Raw genomic sequence first — 16650 nt, 5'->3', positions numbered from 1 at the left:
CCTGTACATCCAGCTAAGGACTCTAACCTGCTCACCTCAGTCACACCAGCTTACGATATGACTTCAGCAGGACCGTTACGTGAAGAGCTGTCATCTCAGACTCTTTTCTTTTTCTTTACTTGAGGCTATACACTTTATTTTGATGAATGTCGACCCCGGTGGAATTGGACCAAACCAGAGACCAGAGCCTCATTCATTATTATCTTTTTAACTGATGAGGTACTGCACATGGGACACAGGGAAGGCAGTAGGTGCTAACCAGCCAGGGACAGGACCATACATCCTAAACGTCACCCTGCCAAGCCAGGAAGACCACCACTTGCCATGTACTGCAGATAGTTGGTGACACCATCACTCTTTACATCCAGAAACGACAGAAGAGCCTAACCCTATATGCAGTGCTGCAGCCATGTGAGGCCTCCCAACCACTTGACACTAATGAAAGCAAACACAAGATAGGAACATGTTGGTAAAATATTACACCTGTAAACCACATCATGTCTTCTTCAGTCTCCACCCAGAACTCACAGATGGCGTTGAAAGATGCATCTGAGGAACCTCCCAGATGACAGTGACTGCCACTGCAGCAGATCTGATCCAGTAAAACTGAGAAAAACATATTGTTCTGGCTCTTGGCTTGAGAAAAAGGACGTACTGGCATTGATACCAATTCAGTATTGGTAAAAATCAACTCCCAGACCTTACCTCACTAACTTTGAGTCCTGAAATTCACTTTAAAACCAGAGAACTCTTCAGGACAAAGAGTGGCTCGCAAGTCTTCTCCATCCACCATGTGGACGTGCTTGAATAAAGAGACTGCAGTGCTTTCCCTGGGTGAAGAAGCCAACTCTGTCACCAAGTCACTGTCTCAACACCTCCGCCTTCCTGCAGCAAAGAAAAACACCAACAGCTGTGCTGTACGAGGGCATATTTTAGGAACAACTTATTTGCAGTCTATCCCACAGGTGTCTGACAGTAATAGCTTTTCAGAACTGCCCTTGCAGGCAGGGTGTAAAAATCCCTTGCACTAACAATCGCAGGAACCATCCTCCCTTCTGTTAGAATTGTCTCCAACAACGGCTTATTCAAAACATGTATTTTTATCCTTAGATTCAATGTGCTTCTATCCTCCCAGCCCCAACAAGGGGGACCTAAGGTATCCAACTGCCTGCAACTTTTTATACTATGTTTTAAACGTGGATTTTCACAGACTTAAGAATAATTACATTCTCTGCTTCTGAATTCTTAAAAATCACAAGAAGACAAATCCTTATTTAGTGTCTGAGATTTCAGAAGCCCCATCTGTGTCAGAACCAAACTAAAACCAGAAATACTTCCTCAAGACAGCAAATATTTAAGAGAGAGTAATGCAAAATCTGGAAGCTAGTTCAATAAAACACGCTGGAAACAGAGACCCAGCCTTTCTTACTTTATAAACCCTTTCAAAGCTAATAGTCAGTTACCGGCGTCGTCATAAGCCAAGGCCTTGCCTGTTGTGGTACAGCACAGCTGTATCCATACCCTGGACCTCTGCCTTATCCATGCCGGACGTATGGTCTGTACTCTGAACCTCTGCAGGGCCTTGATGGCTTATGCATACACAGCTAATGCATACACAGCTAATGCATACACAGCTAATGCATACACAGCTACACATCCCCAGTGCTGTCCAGGGCTGGGATCTTCCAGAGGTAGAATTCAAGGTTTACACTGAGCCTAATGCTGGGCATACCTCTTCTCCTTATTTATTCCGCATGTAAGCCAGGCATATTTACATTTCCAGGTACCAGGTGACTGAAGCAACACACTGTGACAGAGGCACCGGTAAAAGACATCAACTTTGACTTGAATCACTGTCCCTCAGCATGATTGCCAAATTGGTTAATGAGTATAATTAGCATTAATTAAAATGACAGCTCAAACCTTGATACATCACATCTGGGTTTAACAAAGTCTCAGGTTTCCTGAAGCCTGCTGCCTCCACCACCTGGCCGAGCCCAAACCAGGCAGCCCCACCGGCAGCCTGACCAGTTCTCACCGCAGCACCTGTCCCTCCATCTCGCCTTCACGTATGGTGAAGCTACCACCTTCTCAAGCTACACAGAGCTGCTTCATGGTACAAAAGCAAAACATGCCCCCAGCCATTCAAAAAAAAAAAAAAAAAAAGATGTGGCAGCCCCAAGCGATTACTGAGTTTATCACCTAATGCCCAACTCCTCTGCGGAGCAGTTTTAGCTGCCCTTGCTCAAACTGGTGGACTATTTAACTTGCAAATCTTAGAAGTGAGCTGAGGTCAGGCTGTACCTTGCTAGAGCACAGCTGTGAGTGAGCAGGGCCGCGCAACAGCTTTGTCCTTGTTTCTAAGTCAGCTGGAGTGGAAGCTGGCAGGGCGTCAAAAAGACTCATTCACAGCTTAGGGCTTAATTACCGGCCTCGCATTGAGCACAGACGCCTCATGCACAGAGGCATACTTGAAGGAGTGAGAAAACACATGGCAACCTTAGAGTCCGTATGAAAACCCAGACAAGATGGTTTATTTCCGCACAGGACCTTCTTGAAGATAGGCACGAGATACTTCAACCAGTCATCTGACAGCTGTGGATGCACAGCAGGCTTCCTATGGCAATTTATTTTTATTAACATCCTATTATGGATACAATTTCTATTACCACAAACTATCCATACATATGTGATTGCAGACAGACATACATACACACATAAAATTTGATATACGCTAACACAGAGATAGTCAACTAGCCTAATCTGAGTGGTTAAAGCTAGGTGCTGAAATCAAAGGCTGATTGTCAAAAAGGCTGAACAATCAGAAATACCAGTAAAGCCAGTGGGAGCCAAAAGTTGCTTAATATTTTTGAAAACGCAATTTCTTTTGTTCCTGTTCTTACCCAAGAAATGCCAGAGGCCCTAATATATTCTGCCATTTTGCTGGATGCTACATGTGAGAACAGAAATACGAAACATTCATAGCTTAAGCAGGCAAGACAGAGCAGAGGTGGGAACCAGAACTTTTTCTGCCTCTTCTTCAGAAGCTAACAGAGCTGAAGACCACAGAGAAAACTATGCAACTGTCAGCGTCTAACGCCAGTGATTTAACTACAGAACACCTTTCTTCTACATATCATCATCTACTACCAAAAACCCTTTGCAATCATAAGCATAGGAATCTGGCTTTAGAGATCCACCTCTGAAACATTACCAAAAAATATCAAAGGGACGTCTCTCCTTGCTGGATTACTGCCATACAGCAAGTCCGGAGTCTACAAAGACGTAAAGCAGACTGGTAGCTCTGCTAAAGCAGAAGCTAGAAAACCAAACAAGTGTACAGAAGATGCTGCTGCCAGCATTTGTGGAGAAAAAAACCCCAAGCCCACAAAACCCCAAAAGCATCAGCTTAAAGCTGAACAAGCAAAGGATGTTACTGACCTGGGGAGGCCATCCACCCAAGAAAAGTACTTGCAGCCACTGCAGATCTGTAAGTGTTCATACAAAGAGGTAGGCACTTTTGGAAAAGGCTCTTCAGAAAGCTCGGGCAGGGCATGGGATCGGATGGGGTATGAACAGTTGACAATAGAGAGGAGGACATCTAGCGTGAACAGGGCTGGAGGCAATGAGATACTGAGCAAGCGACTCGATTATCTTTTTTTCTTCTTAGAGGCGAGCTGTTTCTTTTGCAGAGAGCAAGGCTGGCAATTTGTTCTCAATGAACCTTCCTATAAACCTGTAGCCTGTGTGCCTGAGCAAGGAGACTCAGAGCAGACCAAGAATGAATGGAAGAAGTATGTGGACAGAGAGGCAGACTGAAGATCAAGATCTTCTTGGTCAGAAGATCAAGTAAGTCCAGGCTATAGAGGTAGGAAACTAAGAGTAATTTATCAGGTATTCCTCCTATAACCATAGTATCAAAAACTCAGGCCCCGCTCCAAGAAACTTGGCTGTCCTAAGGTGAGGAGCTTGTACCTTCCCCTCCATCCCTGCTCAGCTACTGCTCAGCACAGCCCAGGCAATTACGATAGCCTGACCCTCACTACCTCAGTTCTGTTCATTCTGCTCCCTCATCTGGTTATTAACAACTCTAAACCACAGGCGTGGGCAGCCACAGAAAAACTGTTTGGTTTGTTCTGCTCCAAGTCAACAGGAGAAAAACATTTTTGCAAATGCAGACTGCCATGGGAAGTGGTTCCAGAGTGACAGGTGCTTGGTTAGTACTGCAGATGGGCTGGAAAATCCCCCATCACCACTCCAAAACTCTCACCATTTTCCTTTCCCGGAAGGATTCTTTTCCTCTAGTGTGTGGGAGCTTTGCCCTTTATTTTAAGGGAAAAGCTGCAACCCCTGAATATTCATTAGCCCCTTGGTCTTCTCTCTGGGCAGCAACTAGATCGAGTCGCTCAGCTGCTGAATTTCAAGGTCAGCATGCCTCAGTCCAAAGTTTCTCCCACAAAATTGAAGAATCAGGCTAAATGCTGATCCTGGGAACGACAGCCTTCTCCTGCGTGGACTCAACACTTTTATTCCATTTATGAGACTGACCTGTCTCTACAACTGTTGAGTGAATTCTGGCAGGGTAAGAAGGCAGGAGGAGGTAAGAGGTGAAGGGGAGAGCTGCCCTTTCAGAAAAAAAGAGGATGTGCAGGAGAAAGGAAGTCGGTTGGTCTATGTGATACAGAAATTTGTTGGCCTTCTGCCTCCTGGACCCAGGCTTGAATGCTCTTCCAGCACTGATTCCCCATCTGTCTCTTACTCTGTGCTCCTTGCCAGACCATTTCACAGCTTCATATAGCTCAAGGCCAGGAAACTGTTCATAAGAAATCAATGTTTTAAAATAATGTTTTGCACCATGGTATAGCATTCTTTTGAAAGATAGTTTTAACACTGCTTAAATATTTGTGATGGTGACTATGTTCATACTTCTTGCTACCTCATGCTGCACGCTCAACCTGAATGTCATAAGCATTGCTGGTTTTTTTAAGCCTCTGATGGGTATTTTTCCCCATTTCCTGTTTTTTTTTTTTTTTGTAATTGATTAAATCTCTTTCTTTCAATGGGTGACTAACAGCAAATACTATTCAAAAAGCTTCTCTCTGACTATACAGAAAGTATTTTTTCTGTGTATAGGAACATAAGAAACAAAAAAAAAGAAAGCAAATAGATTTAACTAAAAAAACGCCTATGTGCAGAAGGGGAAAGCCCATTTTCCCAAAGACTGCCCTCTTTTCAGTCACAAACAGGAAACCCTCTCTCAAGAAAGGCAGAATTAGTCATTAAATGTGTATGACAGATTAACCTTTCAACCGTCAGCAGTGAAGAATTTCAAATCAAGACGAGGTGACTACAGGAGATGTATCCCAGTTAAATTCTGGTCATGGAGCTCAGCTCAAGAGCCTGTGGATGAAATTCCACATGCAACACACAAAGTCAGCCTTCAAGAGGGAAAAGGAGACAGGAAAGAACACTGCATATATATTTTTGCGCACATTTCTTGTTCAAAATGCTCTCCAAACTAAGCTAACAGGTCCACCCCAAAATACATTTAACTGTGTCTTTAACTCCACTGTGCAAAAGCTTAGCGAGAGCCACTGTATGGTCTGCTAGAAAACAGGTACTTTTACGCTCCTGTTTCCATTCAAGACATGAGGAGAAGTTGTATCATCAACCACCGGGAAAAAGGTTGAAAGAAGCATCACAAAACTGCATAAAAGTGATCAGAAAACTCCTTTCTGCAACCAGACACAGAGCTGACAAGGTCCTGACAAGATCTATTCAGTGTCTTTTTCTCTGCAAATTTTCTACCACTCAGGTCTTTCTTAAATTCAATGACAGGAAGCTCTTGCAACAAACCGTTACATTGAAAACTTTGAGCTGGAAACCCAGTGCACAGCGCACTGCATCCATGCAAAGTAGATGGGAGACAAGTTCTAGATTTGCAGAGGCCATGGTACAACCAAACTTTTAATTCCTGGGAGTCTGTTATCATCATTATCTGCTGTTTAGGGTGGCAACATTGCTCTGTACAAGCCAGGAGCATTTCAGGACCATCACTAAAGGCTGTAGAGGACAAGGATTTCAAAGGGCATGCTACTGGCTGAAGTACCACGGCTAAATATTCCATCCGTTCATCTCTACCTCATCTGCCCTAAATTCATTCTGAAGCAGCTGCCCAAGATAGGATGGCTGAAAGGATGATGTTGTTTGGCTTTGTGTCAGAATGGCAACTATGGTATTTGGAATAATTTCCTATTAATCTAATATCTCTGGTTAGGTACCTCTGGTAAAAGGCCAAATTTATACCTCATATAAACTACGGCAGCCCCATTAATGGGGTTTGCACCAAAGGAATTACAGCCTTTAACTGTGGGGTCAAATTTCTCCCATCTAATTAACTTTTTTTTTTTTCTGAGCAGCATGTTAGCTGCTGGTTCTGATGTGATTTTACAATAACAGGTATGGCTTTGCTTGTCAAGTAGCTGAACTCATGTGGTGGTTAAAGACTAATCTGATTGCTGAAGTTAGATTATAAATCACATTGAAAAAGAAGAAAGGTTTCAACAGACAAAATATGAGACAAACTGAGGCTGAGTAGGTGGGATTCATTAGTCACGAGAAGGCAGGCTCTGCTACTGGAGAAGCAACAACACATGGCTTGTCTTGGAGCATCCGTGCAGATGGAACTGATGAGTAACAGCAAATAACACTTGTTACGCAGCTCACTACTTGGGATCATAGTACTGGAAGTGTAATGTAACTGAAGCTTGCTTTCTTGGTAGATACTTAACAAAACTATTATTTGCTTTGTCCTCCTTTTACTTTATTTTCTTCTCCTAAGGCTCAACAGACATTGTGCGGGCTCTCTCCCTGTCATCTGCGTGTTTGGGTTGGCTGCTGACAGGAACGTCTGCTCACATTCCTGCAGGCGTGTTGATTTGGATGCAGCAGACACATAAAAATACCCCGCATGCAGGAACCTAGCTGAAAAAAACCCCATGTGTCATCTTATTAATACATTCAGCCCACTCATCTTCTCATTAGGGAGCAAGTGTGAGTGTGCTTATTGTCCATCTCTTTGGCAAGCCTCCTGCCACCTCCAGCATGGAAAACTGTAATTCTAAAATTGGTCATTTTATTATGAAAAGATATTTTCCAAACAATATTCTCCTGAGGCCCTCCATATTAAAAGCATCTTTTGAACTAGATAAATACTGTTCTGCTATTTCCCAATATCAACTGCACATGTTTCTATGATAACGGCCAAGCATGGTCCCGCTGGAAGCAACTCTCAAAGTAGACCATTTAATATAAAAGTATTCCTGAGGGAAGGCTCCCAGGCCTTATGATAGGATACTATCTTATTTTATTGCACTGAGAATGGTATAAAGTGGCCCCATGACATAAGGTTTGAATTGGTTCCCTTAAATTGAGGTGTACACTTCATTCATTCCTATCCTGGGCTGCATCAAAAGAAGCGTGGCCAGCAGGTCAAGGGAGGTGATTCTCCCTCTCTGCTCTGTCCTCTTGAGATCCCACCTGGAGTACTGCATCCAACTCTGGAGCCCCCAACAGAAGATGGACGTGGACCTGTTGGAGCAGGTCCAGAGGAGGGCCACAAAAATGATCAGAGGGCTGGAGCACCTCTCCTGTGAGGACAGGCTGAGAGAGCTGTGGCTGTTCAGCCTGGAGAAGAGAAGGCTCTGGGGAGACCTTATAAGCAGCCTTCCAGTACCTAAAGGGGGCCTACAGGAAAGATGAGGAGAAACTCTTTAGAAGGGCCTGTTGTGATACAACAAGGGGTAATGGTTTCAAAATAAAGGGTGGTAGATTCAGGCTGGATATAAGGAAAAATTTTTTTTACAGTGAGGGTGGTGGAACACTGGAACAGGTTGCCCAGAGAGGTGGTGGATGCCCCATCGCTGGAAACATTCAAGGCCAGGTTGGAGGGGGCTCTGAGCAACCTGATCTGGTTGGAGATGTCCCTGCTCCTTGCAGGGGGGTTGTACTAGATGGCTTTTGAAGGTCCCTTCCAACCCTAACTATTCTATGATTCTATTAATCCTTCTGTAATACCCATTTGTTAAAACTTTCCTCTGCATCTCTTGATGGAGCTTGCTTGACTTCTCAGGAAATGAATGAACAGCTTTTATTCCTCAGTCATAGTCTGCAGTGCCTCCTAATGCATTTCTAGCATTATTAGCACATGGCCAAAACCAGAGGCTGAATTTAGCCCCATGAACCGTATGTTTTCAGCCATGACATAAACAGCACAAATTCTGCACAGTATTGACCTGAATTCACCATGTGCAGGTATGGTTCTTCCAAGTCTATTCAGCCCTTGGCTGAGGTAGGTGAAAGCACATTTGCAGTTAATCGTGCTCATGCTTATGGCACAAACAAGTTTATTTGAAGGACTGAACAGCAGGCGGGGGCCCGAAAGCCTGGTCCCTTTATTCTGCCATACCACAGAGTGGGGTGACCCTTCAAAATACCACTTACCCTTTCTGCAAAAATTGCTTTGGTGCTGCATCTAAGAACTGTCAAATGTTATGCCATTTGTAATTGGGATACCAGTCCCTACAGATTGGATGAAAACCGGTATGTTATTTTTCAGAGTACTGAAACGGGACCTGGTAACGCTACTGCTTAGCTTAAGCAGAAATCTGGGTTCTCATAAACTTATGCAGACCTTCATAGCCTGTTTACTGGCTTTTAACAGATACTCCTTAATTATTAAACTCAAGGGAAGGATTAACATTTTCTTTTAATAAATATGGAGATGCCGTGGGGTGGCGCAGTGTTATAAAAAGTTCAGCACTTGTTGTGAAATTCCAGTCTTTCAGGGTGGAATAATTCTGTCATCTTGTTTCCATACAGCCATTCTCACAGTATCATCTTTCTGACAAATATTTTATCACATTACTTCTACTCCTTCCTACACCCCCCAGCATGCTTATTATATTTTATCATTTTCCTAATGACTCATCTCTAAAGCCAAGTCTTTGAACTGTGTGAAGTTTTTAGTGAAACTGATGCTTCAGAGGAAGGGGAGTGACATTAGTGACAGTGATCCTTTAGTTTGTTAAATACTAAGGGCTGGTTATCCTTCAGCATTTTCTAACCTAAGGACTAGGTAGCTCCCCAACAGCCAGACTGCTTCTAGAAGAGCTGAGCTGGGAAGATTTATAAGACCTTTACACCCCTCTACTTTCTGAAATTGGGACCTGGTGATATCTAGGTCATTCCTCTGAATTTTAACTCCAGTAGTCTGAGAAAGTGGGGTCTTGCTAAAAGGCCACAGTGCCCTGCCCACATCATCTTCTTTGCTAGATTTCCTATCTAGTCCATTACACTGACTGTCTGGATTTACGCTGCTGTTCGACACTGCTTTTGGACATACTCCACGGTCAGAGCCCTAGGGCCCTATGGAAGGCGAAGGACCATTCCCTGAGCACTTGACAACCATGCTACTTTTTGGACTAAGATCCCACTGGCAACACACCAGAGGTAAAGCACCAGTCCTTGGACTTCAACACATTTTGCAGTTTCTGTACTAAAACAAAATGACTGCTCAAGAGTAGAAAATCACTTTCAGTCGGTCTGGCTTTAGGTTAAAGGACTTTGCTCACCCCTAAGCTGACAGACATCACGTTTCCCTGGTACCAGAGAAAGCACGCTCCAGCTCTACCTTCCACAATTAGGAACACTCACCTCTTCCCTAAACCATGTAAAATCAGATTACTAACTGGTCTACTGTTCTTTTCCTTTTCTGTTCCACCCAGGAAAGGAAAAATCCATCTGTCTGAAACTTACACCCAACCACATAACTATGCTTATTTGCTCTGCACGCCAGTGTTCATGAATTGACTCCTGTTTATGCAAATTAAGGTAACATCAGATCTTTCCTTATCCATTGCTGGAAATTCCCGCTGTTTCCCCGATAACACCTTGACTGATTTTCTCAGATTTCTACTGATTTTTCCATGGAGCCGCAGGTCTAGTCTTCCATGCAAAAAGGGGGCCTGGAGCCACTAGAAAATTTCTGAATTAAATCTTCATTGACTTCACTGTCATCATTTCAGAGAAGCCATTGCTTTTGATAGTATCCTTTTAAGATTAGTCATAATGTAGCAGAGTATTCATGTCCTCTATTTGAATTTGTTATCTTTTTGCATGAAGAGCAATAAAAGTAATTGCACAGCACCTTGTTTCACATTGCCTTTCTTCTTTTTTAACTTCCCTTTTTAAAACTGAGCTTTTTGTTTGTTTGCACATCAGCATCACTAGGAAAGAGATTTTCACCACTAGAATGCAATCTGGGACCCCAATCCCAGTAACCAGTATCTGCTCAACCTCCTCCAAAAGAAAAGAAACCCACATCCACATAGAGAAAGCCACTTCTTCGGGACAAAACACCAACTGGTGATAATTGCATGGTGATTGTGAAGAGCTGACAATATTAATTACCATCACTGAGCTACAGCAGAATTTCAAGATGCAGGTGTCACAGAGAGAATTCAAGCAAACACTGATTACTTTTCAAGATTTTTAGAAACACCTGATCCGCTTAGCAGAAAAAAAGGTCAGAAAAAAGGGCAAATAATAAGATCTGCCTTTCCAAAGCTGAATGTTTGGTCACTGCTTTCTGCCTGTGATTGGTATATTGGTTTTTGGTTTTTTTTTTTTTGTTTGTTTGGTTTTTTTTCCAGACAATAAGAACACATAACTTCTGATTGCAGGCTCTTTTCAACCAACCTTTCGTACACTAGTTACATCAGTCCTCATCTCTGCTTCCATTGAACAAACGCGTACTCGCCGCTAACTGAACTACTGAGGTGGCTTTCTTAGCTCTTGCTAAGCCCCTCAGGAAACACTGCTCTTCCCCTCATTTCTGTGTCTGCATTAACGTACAGGCACACAAATGAGAGTGTGTACGTTATTACTGTGTAACTACGATCAACCCATAGACAATATGAACCATTTTAAACTTAGCAATGCTGCTGCTTCCTGGATCAGAAGTTCACCAGACTGCAGTGAAGATTCCCATCTAGCAGTGTCCTTCATATCTATTTCACCACAGCTGAGTTTGCCTCCTCAGCAGTGACTGTGAGGGCTGTCCAAGAGGGAGACAAGAAGTATCTCAGCTCAGAATACACTCTTCTTATGATCTTATTCTAAAAAACTTCCTCTCCGCTCCCTCAGCAGAATAAGTTCATCTCCAAAGCTAGATGACCGGGGTGTAACTTAGCTTGGAAAATGAACTGTTACCATTCGCCAAGCGATACAAGCTTTGAGTCTCAGCTCAGAGCTGCTCTCCATCATGTCAGATACAGATACTAACAGTAGGTAGAGATACCAACAGTTTAACAAACCACTGGAGTGTACGTTTGTGTCCCCCTCGATGAACTCCTCCTTGTGCTTCTAAGAGAACAAATTTCAGAGGGAGGAAAGCAGGCAAGGAAGCAAGTAAACTCAGCGGTGGTTGCTACCACATTTTACTAATGTATAATAAATATAGTACAATGAACAGTAAAAGTAATGGGTGTTGCTAACAAGGATATAATAGATAGAGGCTCTTATTCCTGGATCATTCAAAGAAAAACAGGATCTCCCTGGTTGATATTGGCTGTGGTAATCGCTTCCTTACCTGCCACTAAGTTTTGTAACACAGGATGATGGAATTAAAAGATGGGAGAAAAAAGGAGAATTCCATCTCTCCTCTGTGGACAGGCCTGCAGCACCCTGATAGGAGCTTTTACAACAATTCCTTTTAATACTTGTGATTGTTGGCATTCTCCCCTCCACTTATTTTCCCCAGGTACATGTGTCCACTGCTGACAGAGGATAAATCAGGGCCAAATGGTATTATGCTGGTTGCTAGTCGTTACTCCTTCAGTCTCCAGCTTTCCCTTTGCCTCTCTCCCCACATGCCACACGGAGTTCTAAGTGTTTGCGTTGTGTTTTTTCCCTTTTTACTCAGCAGCGTGCTGACCCATCTCCCTTTCAGATATGCTGCCAATTGACAAACGCGAACTCCTAGCTAGGGACTCCAAGAAATGAATCGCTCAACTTTAATATGTAACTGATCATCTGTGATTAAATTTTTAATCAGTACAAGTCTTTGTTTCTACAGAACTGAGTTCAAAGTCCATGTATATGATAAAACAGACACATGTAGCCCTTTTCTATTTTTACTATTTGCAAAGGTAAGGTGTACTGAGATACACTCTCAAAAGCTTTTCCTACTGGAAGCTAATTTAATTTCATTCTGAACATATCCAGAACTTTTTTTCCCCCCTCCAGTATATATTATCAATCTTTGCTTTGTTCTGACTCTCCAAAAGGTGATGTTTACCTAAATGATCCAATGTGTAAGATCAAATATGAGATCAGTTTAGACACCTCGTCACATAGTATAAACACTTATAGTTAGAGCACCCAATTTTTATACAGAAAACAATCCTGGATGGCCTTTGTTTCCTTGCTAATCTTCCATCATCATATCAAAGTACTGCCAATAATGATGCAACTAATTTAAAAGAATTTTGCACAAACAGAACCAGTGCATAATCCTGTAGGGAAGGTATGAAAGTCTGATCAGCTATGAAGTCATTACATGCTGTTAGATAATAGCAGCTCTTAGTCCAGGATTGCTCTTAAACCCGCAAAGGCAACAGATTCAGCCTATATTCCCCTCTGCCTTTAATGCAGGGGTTATAAATTAAGAAATGACTGTGCTGCTAGAAGCACAGTCATACAAGTTACAAGATTTTGCTCTGTCTGCAGCTGTAAGACCATGAGCAGCTTGCTTTTACTCCCACATCAGTGATGACTTTACAAACAAAGCGGAGGCAGGATGTTGTTCTTAATATAACCAGGTTCTTCTTAGCTTCAGCTGCATCTGAGGGAGAGGGTTTATGTTCTTAAAAATAAAGGTGGTAGTAACAGTTGTAGGATCCAAATCTGTCAGATTTTACTACTGCCAACATATTTTGCTAATGAAATCCACCTGATTTAAACCTAGCACTTGTTGGACAGTCTTCAGCCAACACTGTAAGACGCAAAAATACCATCCTCTGCCTGCCCTGGCTGTGTAGGCTGAATTAACAGCCACTGTTCTTAATGCTGGGCTGACCCAGGATGGGCATCATGACTCAAGAGTGGATAAGCTGTGGGACCAGCCACCCTATGGAAATAAATGCATGCTCTTCTGCTTGCAAAAGGACTTGAAGAGAAGACGCAACCTTGAGAAGGTAAAGCCTACGTTGAAAATAAATCAGAGAAATTATCCCAGCTTGGGCAAGAGAAGCTGAGTTTGAATGGATGGGGGAAGCTACCTCCCAGGTAATAAAAGTTCAAAATTTCATACTGGGGGGATACACAATTATATGCATAATAAACAATTCCCAAGATGCTGACTAGCCTGCAGAAAATTCACCACAGTTCTAGAGCTCATAGTGTCATGCTGTTCAATGAGATGTGACATCTGAGCTCAGTAATGGTTTTCAGACCTTTTAAGGGTACCTCATTCATCCTCACTATTCACACTTAGTGTGGTCTTTTGTATAGATGTATTTTCAGGGACATGAAGAGAAAAACAAAAAATCCTGTGTGAAATTTCAAGAAAGCTCATTGTCCTGACATGCAAGTCATTACATGACCAGAATGTACTTTTTCTTAATTTTAACACTTTGAAGACAATTATGTCAGTCTTTCTAAAGGCTGAAACCTGCCATCTTCCTTCATGCAGACAAACCTTACTGACAAGGATGACCTCACGTACTTCGTGGGATGGCCTGCATGTACAGGAAAGGTCTTTAATTTTTGGATCTTTCTTACATCATTCACCCTCAAGTGCACATTGAGCTCTTAGACAGGGTAACTCGAGGTGGTTACAAAAACCACATGCAACCCCCTCCCTCCAACAAAAAAAAAAAAAAAAGCCCACTTCAAAGACTTTCTTACTTTGTACCATCTCCCACAGCAGATGCCTTCAGACTACTCAGCCCATCCTCCCTTTTGAGCTGCCACATGCTACTGGAAAACTTGACACCATCCTGACCAAACCACCCACCTCTGGCCCATACTCTCAGCCACGGTGCTTTCTGAAGAGAGCTATAAACCCATGCTTGGTTCAGCACACTTCAGAGTAAGTAAAACCCACAAAAATTCAAGTTAAAGGTTTGCAACATAATGACAATATATGTATCAGCCGAGACCTCTTACCCAGCAGTAGGATTTACACTTCTGTGAGACAGGAAAGCAAATCTCTTTCTCTCTCACCAACACTTGGAGGCACAGCTGAACAAAAGCAGTTATGAAACCAATTCACTGTAATGGGCGCTTTCAGTTTGCAATTTGTATATTACCCAGCACAACTTCTCCCCCAGTAAACTTCAAATAACTTTTAAGATCATCTGGAGCAAATGCTACCAAGAAGCAGCAAGTCGGTTTTAGCACGGAGGTGCTAGGAAAAAAACTCAGCTGACTTCCAGAGGGTAAACACCAGGGCTCTATCATCGTTCCCAAGCTGCAGACTCCCTGAAGTGAAGTGATAGGAAGGGGGAAAACATTTCTTTAATACAGACAGATCCAGAGTTATGCACGTAGGAAAATTTAATTTAAATGCCCCTCACAAGAGAGGCAACCCGCTTCTGAGAAAACCCTGGCTCGCAAAGAAATGCAGGGATTGCTGCACGTAACTAATGGAACAGAAGTTCCCACCGTGAAGTCGTGGGAAAGAAAAGTTCATACCGTTGGGTGAACAGACAGGGGAATACTGAGCACGCGGTTATTATCTCCGCGTGTGACGCTGGCGAGAGCCTTCCTGGAATCCACTGTGTAGCGCCGCTGGCCGGCGAGGACAAGAGTGGGGGCTCAGAGTAAGAGTGGCCGAACCTCCTCAGGAGCATCTGCGTTCCAGGAAGAGACCAAAGGAGCTCGGCCTATTTATCTCATCAGAGACGACGTTAAGTGGCTATTCAATTACTGCTCTTAAATACTTAGCAGAGAGACATCTGAAACTAGACAGCTATTTAATCTGACAGACAAAGACATTACAAGATCCAGTAGCTAGAAGATGAAGTCAGAAAAGTTCAAAATGGAAAAAAGATGCAAGCGTTTAACAACAAGATTAACAATCAGAGCCAATTATCCAGGAACATAGTAAATCCCCCATCGTTGGAAGTCATTAAATCAAGGCTGCTTGAAGAGGCTGGTGGGCCAGACCTCAGACTCACTGGGGAAGAGTCTGCACTTTATAGCACAGAAGAGGCTAGGCTATGGGATCCAAATAATTCCTTACAATTCTAATAAATCCACCAGCAGCATTGTTATCTTCTTCTGAGGGAAAAAGAAGGATGAAGGAAAAAAGTACCAGGGAAGCCAAGGCCCACACGGGGCACCCGAAGCAGGCTGATCCACGGACAGCACAGTCACACGCCAGGTGCTCTGGCGGTTTTGTCAGCGATTTCACCAGGGGAAGGCCCACCAGGGATTTGCGACCAGCCCCAAGGCCTGCTCAACGCGCCCGGACACTAACACGGGTGGACACGGCCAGGCCAGCCGTCGGGGCCTGTGCTACTCGACTGCAACATCACAGCGGGCAGCCCGAGCGGGCCACCCTCCCGCCCTCAGCCCGGCACCCCTCGAGCGCGGTTTCGGGGACATCCGCATGCCTGTCTCAGGCCAGGGGCTCCCAGGCACCTTCCTCTCTGCGACACCGCGGCCGCGGGCTGCCGGCAGGTTGCCGTGGCGACCGCGCCGCGCATCCCCCCGGTCCGGTGTGGCGGGAGGGAGGCGCAGGGAGGGGCACATAAAAAAAAAAAAGATTAAGTTTTCCGCTCTCCCGGAGACGCGAGAGCCAAATGGTAACCATCAGCACAGGATGAAAGAGGCCCCCTCGGGGCTGCGCTGGGCCGGCCACCCCCACCTCTGAGTGTCCGCTCCGTGGGGCAGCTCCCCTCACCCCCCCGGCACGGCTCGGCCTGCCCGGCACCCCCGCCCCGGGCAAAGCCGTCAGAGAGAGGCAGCCCCCCCCCCCGCCTGGCCACCCCACCTGTCCCCGCGCCGAAAAAACTTGCTGGAGTAGGGGGGTGCGGAGGTGCTTACGATCCCCTCCCCTGCGCTCCCCCCGCCCCTTACCTCCGCGGCGGCGCCTGGGGAGCCGCGGGCGCGCCGCCGCCACGGGCAGGGATGACCTTGCGGAGAAATTCATCATCCGGGCAGGAAAACAAGCCCTTCCTCGGGGTGTGCGGCGGCGGGAGGAGGGCGGGCGGAGGAGGAGGGTTCCGCTGAGAGGGGGCCCTCCCTGCCGCGGGGGGCCGGGGGCGGGGGGGGGGGCGGCGATTCGTGCCCACAGCGAAGAGTCAGCAGCGGCCGGAGCCTCGGGCAGAGCGGCCCCGGCCAGCTCCCGCCCCCCGCGGAGCCCGGCCCGGCCCAGCCCAGCCCAGCCCCGCCGAGCGGGCGGCGGCGCCTCCCGGCCGCTGAGAGCTGCGGCTGGCGGGCGGCTCAGGGAGGCGGGGAGCGCCCGGGCTGCGGCTCGGAGGGCACCTCGCCACCCACCTCCGCCTCAGCCCCTGCACCCCGCCTCCTCTACGAGCCGGTTCTTCCCAGCTCCTAAACCAAAGCTACCGGCTGCGCTGCTGC

General features: G+C 45.2%; 1 protein-coding gene across 2 annotated transcripts in view; it reads right to left on the bottom strand.

Annotated features, from left to right (window-relative positions):
• The window catches only part of GPRIN3 (GPRIN family member 3), a 30482-nt gene extending 14120 nt beyond the window's left edge, over window positions 1–16362 (bottom strand). Inside the window, exon 1 of one of the 2 annotated variants that reach the window (XM_086747480.1) lies at window positions 16147–16362. The gene's annotated coding sequence lies outside the window, so the exon portion shown is untranslated. Of the gene's footprint in view, window positions 1–705; window positions 734–16146 lie in introns of those variants that run through there. The other variant, XM_086747481.1, reaches the window with a different exon arrangement.
• Window positions 16363–16650: the final 288 nt, after the last annotated feature.

Source organism: Chlamydotis macqueenii, chromosome 4 (genome assembly GCF_036417535.1).
Source record: "Chlamydotis macqueenii isolate bChlMac1 chromosome 4, bChlMac1.mat, whole genome shotgun sequence".
Taxonomy (NCBI): Eukaryota; Metazoa; Chordata; class Aves; order Otidiformes; family Otididae; genus Chlamydotis; species Chlamydotis macqueenii.
The sequence above is the reverse complement of the archived record's forward strand: the minus strand, read 5'-3'. Positions and strand labels throughout refer to the sequence as shown.